Genomic DNA, 13982 nt, shown 5'->3' on the forward strand with positions numbered 1-13982 from the left:
GGTACAGGGGTGAAAGAATTCAGTAGAGACAGAGTGGAGAACAGAAAAGGTGGATTTATTGAAATACTTGGTTCCCTTTTATAGCAAGTTTTGGAGGATTTTCATGACTGGAGGAGTCGGTCTCTGCTGGTTGTCTTCTGCTGGGACATTCGGCTTTAGTGGACTTTCTTCACAGGAGACATCCTGCCACACTGTTTCTGCATTCCTGGAATTCTTGGTATGTGGGCCCATGACCAGGTTCACATGGCAGCTCTATCGATTTCCCTTCCTTATCTCTTTTTTGTTTTACGGTATTGTTCAGCTGAACAAAGAGTAGAGACCGTTTTAAATATATTAAATGAGACCCTGATATCCATGCCACTTCCCATTGGGGTTCCTGAAAGGAGATGCTGCCATATAGGGTCTCGGTAATAGCCTCGTTGTAGTGGGCATCTGTGTTCAGCGGGTCCCTGATCATCTGTGGGCCCTGACGTTGAGGTCCCACACCTTGGCCATGACTAACCATGTGCAGAGAGACCACAAGGGATGGGGGTGGGGTGTTGGTGTCTAAACAACCAGGAGCCTATGTGAGAGCCTTTGTTTTCCAGCTGGGACAGTGGGGAACAGAATCAGACAGACTGGAATGACATGTGCACTCTCAGCCAGGCCCCTAAGAGCTGTCAGGGTTTTCTGGCAAAATGGGCTCCAACAGTGTTCAAAATGCTCTCTTTGGGTTTCTCGACCATTAAAAATAGGTGGGCTCTCCTGCCTAGCTGTGACTATGCAGGTACCTCTCTTTTTTCTTTCTCCTTTTCCTAATAAAGCTGTCTTTTCAAAGTGTAAAAAATATATATAGATGTACCACATGATCCAGCAATCCCTCTCTCATGCATCTACCCAAGAATACAACAACACTAATTTGAAGAACTCCTTTGTTCATTGCAGGACTATTTAAATAGCCAAGTTCCAGTAACAGTTTAAGTGCCCAATGACAGGTGAGTGAATTAAGATGTGTCATATACAAATGATGGAATAGTACTCTTCTATAAAAAAATAAAAGTTGAAATCTTGCTATTTTCAACATCACAGAATGAACTGGGGTGGATTATGCTAAGTGAAATAAGTCAGAAGGAGAAAGACAAATACCGATGATTTCACTCATACATCTATTTAGAATATAGAGGAACAAAACATAGGAATAGACAAAACAAATCTGACTACAGAACTGAGGCTACCCAAATGGGAGGTAAGGAGAGGTGGGGCGAGGGCTCAGTGGACTATGATAGGGGACCATTGAGACTTCAGTGGTGGGAGTGGTGTGATAACATACATTTGTAGAGGTGTGAAGCCACACCCCTAAATTATATACAGTATTATAAATCAACATTACTTCAATAAGCATAATTTTTTAAAAATGTTGTTCTTGGCTCTAATAATGAAAGAAAAGCTAACTCTCAGCACCACTCCCCGTATACACACACTCTTCTGAGCCCTTCACATATAATCCTAGTAAATAGCGATCAGCCGTATTTCACTTAGGGCCCTAGCCTCTGGGTCCAGCTCAGGTTAGCCCACTTGCTTCTAGTTGTGTGTGTCCCAACCAGGACTATGTCCTGCAGCCAATTTCAGTGTCCCTTTCACTCTTGGACAGATTGTGGATTGTGGATAATGGAGATTGTAAAGGGAGGGTTGGCGCTCTCTATGGATCTAGAAGCCCTGGAAATGGGAAGTCTACCTCCTATCCAGGGTGGGACACATTTCTCCTGGCCTTTGAAGCCAGTGTAGACCTGGGCCTTCCACAGAACCTGGTCACATTGAGCAGCTGAGTGAGGCTGGAGGATGGCAGAGCACTGAGCAGAATATTCCAGGTGAGGCTCGCCTTCAGCAGTGAGTCTTGGAAGAGCTGTTCTGTTGGCTTCTCCTCATTTGCCTGGACTAGACAACCCAAGAGGTGTATTCTCCTGTACTTCTCTCATAGGCCAACATACCAAGTTGATCAGCAAAAATGTCAGCTTGTTGGGTGACTCATTGTTCTCATTGAACTTGAGCCCAGACTTCCTGATGAGCTCAGGAGAGAGCCTATAGGGTGAGTCAGAGATTTAGCAAGGACAAGGAAGCTATCAGCCTTCCCAGTTTCCCAGTGGGCTTTCTATACCAAGGGATTCACTGGGGCCACACCTGGCCTGTATTCAAAGACTGGATGCCAAGCTTCCTCATCAGTATAGTAGTGGTGGCAGAGCCAAGAGGGAGTTGGGGCAGTGTTCCTGTGGTCATTACCACCGCTGCCTGTACCTCGCTAAGTTTTCTTATTTACTTTCTCAGAGACTGCTGGCTTTCAGTCCTAGAGGTGGCTTGAAAAGTGCACCAGGAAGCTGCTCTGGGCTTATCCTTTTTGGAGCCAACAGGCTTCTTCCCAATCCTCCAGACAACATTCTCTGTATTCATGCTTGTTCTCTGTGGCAGGATTACCCCTTTATGAGGACCCCTGTGCCAGCTACTGATTCAGGGTTTCAAATAAACACCATATTCTCCTCAATGAACACTAGTTATCTCCAAACTAGCAGGTTACTTTTGACTCTTCAAGGTGCTCTCCCATCCCAATTACATTTGGGATACTTTATATAGGCTTCTAGGCAGGCAGGACAGGTGCTGCTGTGCCCATTATGAACATAAAACATTGAGGATGAACTTGGTGCCACAAAATAAGCTGGGGCAGATTCCGCCCTGCTGGCTTCTGGGAAAGGGCTCTCACACATCCCTGTGCTTCTCAGCTTGGGTTCTGAATGCTGTTCTGAGGATTCTTAGATTCTGTAAAACTATTTGACATCCATTCATTAATCATGGGGCTAAACTGTTGCCAAAATGTTTACCTCTCTCCTACAAAATAGTTTGCCTGGAACTCTCCTTTCTTGTGCAAGCTGAGTGATTCAAGACTGTATCACCACCTGTACACAAAGTCAATGTTTCTCTTGCTCTAAATCACCCAGGTCCAGGCACCATGCAACTACAGTTGGCATTATAACCCACTCTGATAACACACCGTAATTTTCCAAACTAGTCAATACTAAGCTGCTTACTCTCCTCTGCTTTGCCTTTTCCTCTGAAACCCCAATAAAGGTCATGGTCAACTCTCTCCAGAAATAAATTTTTCTTTCAATGGCAATTACCTCTGTATGGCTGCTCATCACCTCCACAAATTAGATTGAGAGTACAAATGAGACAACTACCCACATCCCAGCCTTCTTCACTTAAACCCACTCTCAAACCTGTGTTTGTAAGGTTTCCTGTTGGCACCAGCTCCCTGTGCCACGGGGTCTCTAACCTGTCTTGGGCCAGTCACATCTGCTCTTCATATGAGAGTTGTCACAACACCTGACATGCTAGCTATTGAGGAACTGGGTACTTGGGCACTGCAGAGCAAGGAGAAGACTAGCCAGCCTGGGCACATGGTTGTGAAGATAGTGCTTCCCCTTTGCAGCCACCACTCAAGGAATATTGCAGCTGAATTGCTCAGCCCAATAGGGAAAAGGAGGCAGGGAGGGATTTGCACACCACATGGATGTTCCCTTCCACCCTCAGTGTTGAAAGAATGTTGCAGTGAGAAGACCTGACTCTGTGACCATGGAAAAAAGATGGGGTAAGGATAGGGAATATAAGTGCATTATTCAATAATATCAACAGTCTCTGACATGTGCGTGCCATACTACCAACTTCCCAAGCCCGAGATGGCCAAGGCTAATTGAGGTTAGAGTTGCCAGATTGTGAACCTACATTTCTATACCCACCTCAGATGGGGTTTCATTTGTTCTGCCTCAACTCCATGGAGGGATGGGTCATAGTCATACCTTCCCTCCAGGAACCTGTGAAAGGTATTTGCTTTGTGATTGATTTTGTTGAAGCTGTTATCAATGTTGTGTTGAATTTTTCTCCCCAAAATTCATGTGTTAAGGTCCTAAATCATAGTACCTCAGAATGTGACTGTGTTTGGAGACAGGGCTTTTAAAGAGGTCAATTAAAATAAGGCCATTAGGGTGAGGTCTATGTAATATAACTGGTATCAGAAGAGGAAATCTGGACTCAGAGATAGTGGCGATGGGTGCACAGAGGAAAAGACAGTGTGTGGACATAGAAAGGATATGTAAAAGCCAAGAAGAGCGGCCTCAGGAGGAACCAACTCTGCTGACACCTTGATCTTGAACTTCCAGGCTCCAGAACTGTTGCCTAAACCACGAGTCCCTTGTGTTTTATTGTGGTAGCCTGAATAGACTAATACAATCTGTCACCACATTCCCCTCTGTAACATTTTCTAAGGCAGAGGAGAAAATTAAACAGGGCCATGTGGGGTGGTATTATAACCTCCAGAGGATAGTGCCCAGCAGAGGATAGGTCACTGAGTTCTTCATCCACTTGCACAACTGCAAGATCACTCAGACTCAGGGGATAACAACAGAGGGGTTATTTAACAAACAGGGGAAACAAAGAGCTCTCAAGGCACCAAGTGGCTGGCTATCTCACCCAGTTAGTATCCAGTGTCGAAAAACTCTAAACAAAGCCACTCATCCAAGATGACACCATCATGCCAATGAAGGCCTGGATCTCATGGCAGCTGGCAAGTAGGGTCCAACTCACTGCAGCTGGAGGTGCTCACTGGTGGTGTTGCTTAGATGATGCTGCAGCCACTCTTATCCATAGTCTGAAGGTCGGGATGGATAGCACCAGATGCTGGACCACACAGCAAGGAGGCAGCAGCACTGGGAGGTGATGCTGCTGGATGATTAATAGCTTCCAGAGGTGACCCAGACACAGAGGGTCAATTACCTGTCAACAGTGCTGGGCAGCATTAGGCAATAGTGCCGGTCACCCGGTCACTAGAGTTACAGCTCTTTGAGACACCGGGCCTGAAGTCTGGTGGTCCTTTCAGGTGATGACAGAGACAGGCCGGAGGCAGGTGCACCAGCCCAACCTCTGCAAAGCTCTTTGGCTTCTCTGTGAAGCTTTTCAGCTTCTCTTTGGAGGTCAGTTACTAGAGGCATTGGAGAGCATCCAGTCTGAGCGAGTGAGTGTCCAGCCCAAGAAAGTCTCAGATAGTGCAGGAGTCTGGGAGCCCTAGTGCCAGAGTCAGAGTCCCAAGTGGCCTTCTCTCCTGCCTTATCTTCTCTCCTAGGGTCCCCCACCTTCTTGGACCAGTTTCAATCCTATGACTGATTAGACCATTTATCAATCAGCTCATCGCTTGCTACTGGTCCATTTCATGATCCAGGCATCAAATCTACGGGCCTCTCTGCTGCATGCCCTGGTGATGTGGTAGAGGAACCGCTGCCATCTGCCATTGCTACTGGCCTCTGCCAGCAACCTGACTCCCAGTGGGGCCACTGGTGGTAGGCAATAAAGTGCCCACCACTCACTGCTGCTTGCATTGCCTGCAAGAAGTGCTCTGGGGCCAAGTGCTGGAACCAAGGTAGATGGTCATACAGTTTCAAAAAGAGGGACTGGTTTTGGTCCAGTGCTCTCAGGTCAGACTTGGCCCCCAAGCCTTAAAAATATGAATTTATGAGCCTCCCTGGTGGCGCAGTGGTTGAGTGCTGGGCTGCGAAGCTGCCCGCAGCCTCTGCAGTGCTGGTTCAATCCCCGGCCACCAACCAGGGTCCCACATGGTGCGCAGACCTCTCCTGCCGTGCCCACTGCTCCCCTCAGCAGTGTACTTCGGTCCTTCTGCCTGCTCTGCTCCCCGCTCTGGCTCTGGCGAATTCTCTCACCCTCCCATGCTTCTGACTGTACCCAGTGCTTGTATAAATAAATAAATAAATCTAAAAAAATAAATTAATAAACAGTAACCTTCTCCAACATGGAAAATATGGCTTGCTTTGCCTAATAACTTTTAAAAAAATATGAATTTATTCTTCATGTTTATCTAAGCAGGCAATTCCTGGTTGTACATTTTATTCCAATCTCAGGATATTTTTTTTTTAATTTGGGTTACATTTTCCCCTTCATTTATGATCAATATGGCATAGTGGAATTATAGAAAAAGAATACACAAAGGGACAAATCATTTCTACCTCCTCTCACTCCCATTGTTCATTCTAGGAAAAAAGTTCTATTTTCCTGTGTTTTTCTGATATTAAATTCCAGATTGTCTAAGGTAAAAACTGCTGAGTTACTTTGGACTTGCTAACAAGCTATACGGAATGCTTATTGGTTGAATAAAAGCTTTTAAATTTACTTATTGGACCTGTAAAAGGTTGAGTTTCTTGTTAAAACTAATTTATCTGGTAAAATATAAAGTGGTAATACAGACATTTTTGAGCTAAATACTAAGCCTCAGATTTTGATAAAAGCCTAAAAACAGGCAGACTGACTGAAATTTACCTCTTCTGTTCTCGATAATAGTATTCTTTTTTTTTTTTTTAATAGAGGCATGTTTTATTTATTTATTTATTTGTTTTGTTTATACATGCACTGGGTACAGTCAGAAGCGCGGGAGGGTGAGAGAATTCACCAGAGCCAGAGCCGGGAGCAGAGCAGGCAGAAGGACCGAAGTACACTGCTGAGGGGAGCAGCGGGCGGCAGGAGAGGTCTGCGCGCCATGTGGGACCCTCCTCCGGTGGCCGGGGAGCAGCCGGGGATTGAACTGGCGCTGCAGAGGCTGCGGGCAGCTTCGCAACCCAGCGCTCAACCGCTGCGCCACCGGGGAGGCCCAATAGTATTCTTTTTTGTTTTAAAATATGCTCGTTCTCAGTGAGATAAAGCGTTGACAACCTAAAGTCTAAGAATCATTTCTTTAAAATATAAACTCAAAAAATATTTTCTTATCTAAAAAGTTAGTAAAAACTGCAGTGACTGCTGTGGTCTTGAGCACAAGGACTTTGGTAATAATTAAGATTAGACACTTATTCTCTGTACAGATTTTAGCTTTTAACTCATCAAAAATCTCAATATCTTCACACATACTGGTAAAATAACTATCTCTTAAAGTATATACACATGGCCAAAATTTTAAATGTATATCAAGAGATCTCTGTATCTGTTTTATTTTGTTTTGTTTTTTACCTCTGGAGAACTAATTATAAACGGCGCCTAAATAAGTTTTCATAAAAACAAATTTTGAGATCATGATCCAAAATTTTTGATATACAGAAACTAGTTCAAATTTTATGATATAATTCAAAGCATATATGCATTAAAGTTATAATGTTAAATATTAATAATCTACTCTGTTTAAATGTATCTTTAAAGTATTTTTCTTTCCTTGACTAAAAATGTATATATATTCTTTAAAGATGTGTCTCAACATTTGATGTTTTGCTTTGCTTGTGCAGAAAAGGCTAAGGCTATTAAGACAGATAATGCACCTGCTTACACCTCCTCTGCCTTCAAAAATTTTTTTAATTCATTTAACTTGTTGGAGAAGCTATGCTTGTATTTTTCTACAAGACGCAGATTCACCCATCTGGATCCCGGATAGACTAATCCGACGCCTTGGTTTCTCCTCTTCGCCGATTGTGACTTGAAGAGTCACAGACCAGTCCTACTTCGTCAACATCTTCTGCCACGCTACGCAGTAACATACCTCCCTCTATTCCCTTGTGTGAAACCTTGCTTGTTAATTTAAATTGTGCTTGAGATAATGTAGACAAATTGTTTTTGTAATTGTTTATCAACCCTTTTACTGCCTGCAGATCTAAAGAAATATTGGTATGATGATTTTAATATTTATGCTCTTAGATAAAAAATTTTGAGACTCACTTAAATGTTCTAGAGGAGACACTTTTGTATACTGGTAATCAAATTCAGCATAAAAATTCGCTTGACCCTACATGTCACTTTGATTACAAATGAATTTGTGTTATTCCACTTGTTTATAATTTCTCTTCTGTTTCATGAAATGACGTTAAAAATCATTTGCTAGGGGTTTGGAATAATACAAGTACTTCCTTAGATTTTACTTATCTTCAGAATAATATTAAAGCAATTAGTTTAGCTTATGTATCCTCTTTAACTCTTGCCAAGATTGCCAATTCCTTCCTGGCTTCCTTACAGCACTACACCACTAACGCTGCCTGGTTTTAATCATTTATTGCTATAGGTATTATTTTGCTTGTCACCATGATTATTTTGATTCTCTTCTTGTTAGGGGGAAAAGGATGTCCCAAAGCAAATTCCATATAGGCTTTGTGGACTCCACCCCCACCCCAGGTCAAAGCCAAAGACACTGGGAACTCCAAATCCCATCACCACCAGAGGGAAGGTGACTGGGACCTGAGGGTGGGGTTAAGCAGCCAGGTGGATACAAAAGGCAGACAGGTGGGCTTTGGGGGGGCTCTCTCCATTTTGGCTCTCCGCCAGCTTGCAGCGTCCAGCCAGCTCTGAGAGTGACTTTGGGTGACTTTGGGTTTCCAGGTCGTCGGATCAGGTAGGACGCATTAAAGACTTTATTTCCCTATTTTCTCCCTGAGTTGTATATTTTCCTTATTTCCTTTTCCCTTGTAAATAAACCTTTTATTAACCTTTTGTGTGTGCCTGTAGTGGAGTATTAATAAGTCCTTTTTAAGCGTGAGGGTGAGGACCCACAGCCAGGAACCAGTTTAATATCAGGGTTGCTCTATAACATTCTCATTGTTTACCAAATTGCTTTTCTGTGCTATCAATCAGACTCGTATTGAGTTGCAAATTATGCAAATGATGGCCAAAAACAAAAAAGTGGGAATTGTGGGGTGCCTTGCTGCCCCAGCCAGGTAAGACACTGGCAAGCAGCTAAGAAAATGGCCTCACACCTTGGGGCTGAAGATTCCTAGTGCCTCACACCCTGGGGCTGAAGATTAATCTATAACCTATAAACATCCCTTTGTTTTTTTGTTCTTGTTCACATAAGAAAAAACTTCTCGGAAAGTACATTGGGCAATAAATTATACGTATTGAATACTGTAAGTAAATGGCACTAAGAAATACCTGCTAAAAAATTAAACACTGTAAATTTGGCCTGCCTGACAATGGGAAAGAATTTGTTATACATGAGCATGCCTGAAAAGCAACCCAGGACAACAATTATAGTAAGTCCTTATGTTATAGGACAGGGAGAGGGGCACCCCAGACCCCCACAAACCTGCCTATTCTACATGGGTTCTGCCATCCGCCGCATCAACACAAAACATAGGAGACTTTAATGGGAAGGAACTTTAATAAAACTAGGAAACAATACAGGTAAGGCAAAGAGTCTAGTTTCTAAATGAAGCACCCAAAGTTACCCGTCCCCTCGTGGGTAAAAGTCCATCCATATGGGATTGGCCCAGAACAAGGCCCCAAAGCCTGCTACAAGTCTAAAGCATCTTCCAGTGGGGACCCACAGAAAAGGGTCACAAACAACCGGACAAGCCCGGAAGGAAAAGAGCAAAATCAACATCAAGATAAAAGCTGCCATTGTCACCTCCCCACGGGTCTCACCCACATCTGTGTCACCTAGTCCACGACCTAAAGACAAGCGCAGTTTCTTCACGTGACTCTAGGCTCCATGTGCCTCTTCCAGGTCTCCTGGCTCCATCCTGCTTCCTTCCTTCCTCAGTCTCTTCTGCAGCTTCCCCTCTTCCTGCTCAGCTCCACCCTCCCTTGGGTGGGGCAGGGAACCTGGAACCTCCCCTTTCCTGGGGACCACCCTGTTACAATCCCCCCTTTTAATTTTTATTCCACCATATCTATGGTGGCACAGATGTCATGGTGCAATGTTAGGAGACAGTCTTTTTTCAGGGTTACAATGTGTGTAAGAGAAGCAACAATTAGTCAGCAGCATTGTCCATGAATGTCCACTATGACAGTTTCATTACTTAAAAATAGTCCATTATCCAAGCCAAAAGAAAAATTTTGGAGCATTGGCTAAAACAAGATAGTAAATATATCAAAATCACAGGGAAAAATGTTAAAATGGTTCAACTTATGTAAAACACAAATTTCCTCAACCTTGATCCCAAACTTTTAACAGCAAAGCAAAAGTTTGCAAACTAGATCTACTTTTAAACCATTTTTCTATTTTTGCATAAAATCACAGAGTAGAAATAACTAACAGCAATTTTAGCTGGCTTTGTTGAAATATTCCATACAGGATCAGAGCGAACCGTTGGCATCTGGTCGATGCAGGTTTCAGGTATAAAGTTGGTCTCATCAGACTCCACCTGGGCTTTCCTCTTCTCGAGGGTACCAGGGCATTTTCGTTGGCCGGGTTGTCCAGTCCTGCCAATGGAGGCAAGCTTCCTCACCTTCTTTGGAGGTCTCTGGAACCCTACAAACAAGGCAAACAGGTTCTCCTCTTCTTGGTTTAGCTCTTTTTCAACTTTCTGGAAGAACTCCACACAAAGCCACACAATCAAACACGCGTCCAATTTTTTTTTAAAAAACAGACAAAATCCCTATGGAAGTTATTCAAAAACAGACTCTAAGATAAGTAGCAAAAATTACTACCACTATTTGTATGCTGTGTTGGTATCAAGGGGAGAGAAAATGTGACAAGTTAGCTTTGCTGGAAAAAAATTGCAACCTTTCTGCAGATCCTGGTTACTCAAAACAAAACAAAACAAAACAAAAACTTCGTGGATTCAGGACAGAATGCATAAAAAAATTTCCAGTATTATGTCAAAGAAACCTTAGTAAATGTCAGGTGTATTTCTAGGTCTATTCAGTCCTTTGAAAAGTTTTACTCTCAACGGTTCCATCAATAGGAATCTGTTGAGACCTTTTCTCCCTATATTTTCAGAAACAATTCCTGTAGATATTAAACAATTGAAGTATACAATATTACAAGGTGACAATCATCATTGACAATTTACATCCATATCAGGTCAAGGTGTTATTACCCGTTTTCCCAAGTGACAATGCTTCCCTTCTAGTTTTACTCTACTAGGTGAGCCAAATAGAACAAATTCATCTAATGCCTTTCCCAGGAGGAAAGGGAGAAACTTTGTGGAGTGTCTCAGGAGCTCTACTGAGGTTCCACAAAATTTCCTTGCATCAGCCAAATGACAGGCTACCAAATTTGTACTTGAATTTAGATTTCTGGGAAGCTTTGCCATAAATATCAGAAAATTAACAGAAACAACAATATTCAATCTCTATGAAGGCACCGGCTTAGTTCAGTAGCACAATGTTGACAATCAAACCATAACCTTTATTTTTCTCGTAACTGGAGACTCTTTTTTTTTTTTTTTCAATGTCTATGGGCACCATGTATACCAATTTGTCGATCACTGGAGGTCAAGACAGTTAGACACAAGGACATACAGACATACAACGTATAGACAAAGACAGTTTTTTTTTTAAGTTATGCCACGTAGAATATGTTATGTAACTGCAGTTTTACTCCATAGGCTCAGAAAAAAAATGTCAAAGTCCAAAAAAAATGTGGAGTGTTGCTGGCAGAAAAATTTCCAGTTGTCATCCTGCAAACCTAAGACTTTGGAAATAGGAAGGAAAAGTTTTATTAATCACAAGAGTTACATGACCTTGTTTATCACCTTAGGGTTTTCAGTGTTGAAGACTTTTTATTAGAAGTCAATCCTGGGGTATTCTGTACAGCAACTGAAAGAATAAAAGTAACAGTTAACTTTCAAGCAAAAGGAGTCATCTCTTGTTAGCCACCAAGCAGGCACTCCTTGGGTTCCTGGAATAGAACCTGAAAAAGCAAAATCAAATTATCAGTAATTAACTTTCAATTAAAAGGAGTCATCTCCTTACTTCTGTTAGCCACTCTGGGACAGAAGCTGAAAGAGCAGAGTAAACATCTAAGCACAGATTACACCTCCCCCACACTAGGGAGGGGCAACAACAACACAGGTATGAAAACCTGGTACAGTTACATGATGCACCCTAAAGAGTGCTTTCCACAACAGACCTTCCTCAGTAGGAAGCAGAAACTTAGAATCTTGTCTTACACCAGCAATTGAACAAATCCAGTATTCAAAATGGCAAACATGCCCAAAAAAATTGTGTAGACAAATTCACAGTAGCAAATCCTTCAAGACTCAGACAAAATCTTGTTAATTTTTCTGATCCAGACTTTGCAAAAATTCAAGTTATCTCCAAGAATCCATCAAGGATACCAGCGATTACCAGTTACTGCTTAAGGCTACTCTTTCCTTAACACCCAGGCATACATTTGCTAATTAAAACACCACTGCTCCACAAATGGCTTGCAAAATCCATCAGGCCGAGAGCAGGAAGTAGCCAAAGACAAAGCAACATACCACTGAAGAACCATTATTGCCTTTAGAAATGCTAATGAGACAGCAGAGATTACAAAAAGAAAAGAAAAAAAAAGTTCCAAGTGGCCTCAGACGCCATCTTTGATCTGGCCACATGGTCCAATGTACTGCCTAATCTTTTGAGTAAAACCAGCACAGAACAATTTCCACAAAATCAAAATCTCTTAGCAAGTCACTACAAACAAATTACACACAAACACACAGAATCTTCACAAAGCCCAAGCCAGTTTTTCAACAGCAAATCGACATATGAAACAAACACACCGGAGAAACCAAAAATCACATTTGCGCTTATGGTAGCCAGTGCCATAGGGAAGCCCAATTTCCCCATGGGGCTGACTAACCACGGATGGCTCTGTCCTAAATCACGTTGGACGCCAAATCTGTTATAGGACAGGGAGAGGGGCACCCAGACCCCACAAACCTGCCTATTCTAAATGGGTTCTGCCATCCGCCGCATCAACACAAAAACATAGGAGACTTTAATGGGAAGGAACTTTAATAAAACTAGGAAACAATACAGGTAAGGCAAAGAGTCTAGTTTCTAAATGAAGCACCCAAAGTTACCCGTCCCCTCGTGGGTAAAAGTCCATCCATATGGGATTGGCCCAGAACAAGGCCCCAAAGCCTGCTACAAGTCTAAAGCATCTTCCAGTGGGGACCCACAGAAAAGGGTCACAAACAACCAGACAAGCCGGAAGGAAAAGAGCAAAATCAACATCAAGATAAAAGCTGCCATTGTCACCTCCCCACGGGTCTCACCCACATCTGTGTCACCTAGTCCACGACCTAAAGACAAGCGCAGTTTCTTCACGTGACTCTAGGCTCCATGTGCCTCTTCCAGGTCTCCTGGCTCCATCCTGCTTCCTTCCTTCCTCAGTCTCTTCTGCAGCTTCCCTCTTCCTGCTCAGCTCCACCCTCCCTTGGGTGGGGCAGGGAACCTGGAACCTCCCCCTTTCCTGGGGACCACCCTGTTACACTTACAATTATAGTAAGTCCTTCAATTATAGTAAGTCCTTCTTTTTTTAGAAGTTTCTTAGGAAAGTTTTTAAATGAAATTAACTGTATTACGAAGTTTCTTGGTAGGGGCCTCCCGGTGGCGCAACGGTTGAGCACTGGGTTGCGAGGCTGCCACGGCCTCTGTGGCACAGGCACGGCCTCTGTGGCACCGGTTCGATCCCCGGCTGCTCCCCGGCCTCCGGAGGAGGGTCCCACATGGCGCGCAGACCTCTCCTGCCGCCCGCTGCTCCCCTCAGCAGTGTACTTCGGTCCTTCTGCCTGTTCTGCTTCCCGCTCTGGCTCTGGTGAATTCTCTCGCCCTCCCGTGCTTCTGATTGTGCCCAGTGCTTGTATAAACAAACAAACAAATAAATAAATAAAAACATGTCTCTTTAAAAAAAGAATTAAAAAAAAAAAAAAAGAAGTTTCTTGGTAGAAAACCCTGCTAGCTGATAACCAGAAAGCAGCTGGTCTCTGGGTGAAGGCCATTTGAATAGAAGTCTTCTTTTTTTTTTTCAATAAATTTTATTTTTATTCCCCATACAATTACAACCCCCTTATTTTGACCCCAATCCCTCCCCTCCCCGCCCCCAACCCCCATAGAGTGTCTCTGGTTCAGAGTTTTTTGTTGATTTTGATTTTCACTTTCTTATAGTTATTCATTTTCCTGGTCCCTTATTTAAGTTTTCTAGATTCCTGCTATGAGTGAGACCATCCGGTATTTTTCTTTTTCTTTCTGGCTTATTTTGCTGAGCATGA

Source organism: Talpa occidentalis, unplaced genomic scaffold (genome assembly GCF_014898055.3).
Source record: "Talpa occidentalis isolate TD23 unplaced genomic scaffold, MPIMG_talOcc4v2.1 talOcc4.13, whole genome shotgun sequence".
Lineage (NCBI taxonomy): Eukaryota > Metazoa > Chordata > Mammalia > Eulipotyphla > Talpidae > Talpa > Talpa occidentalis.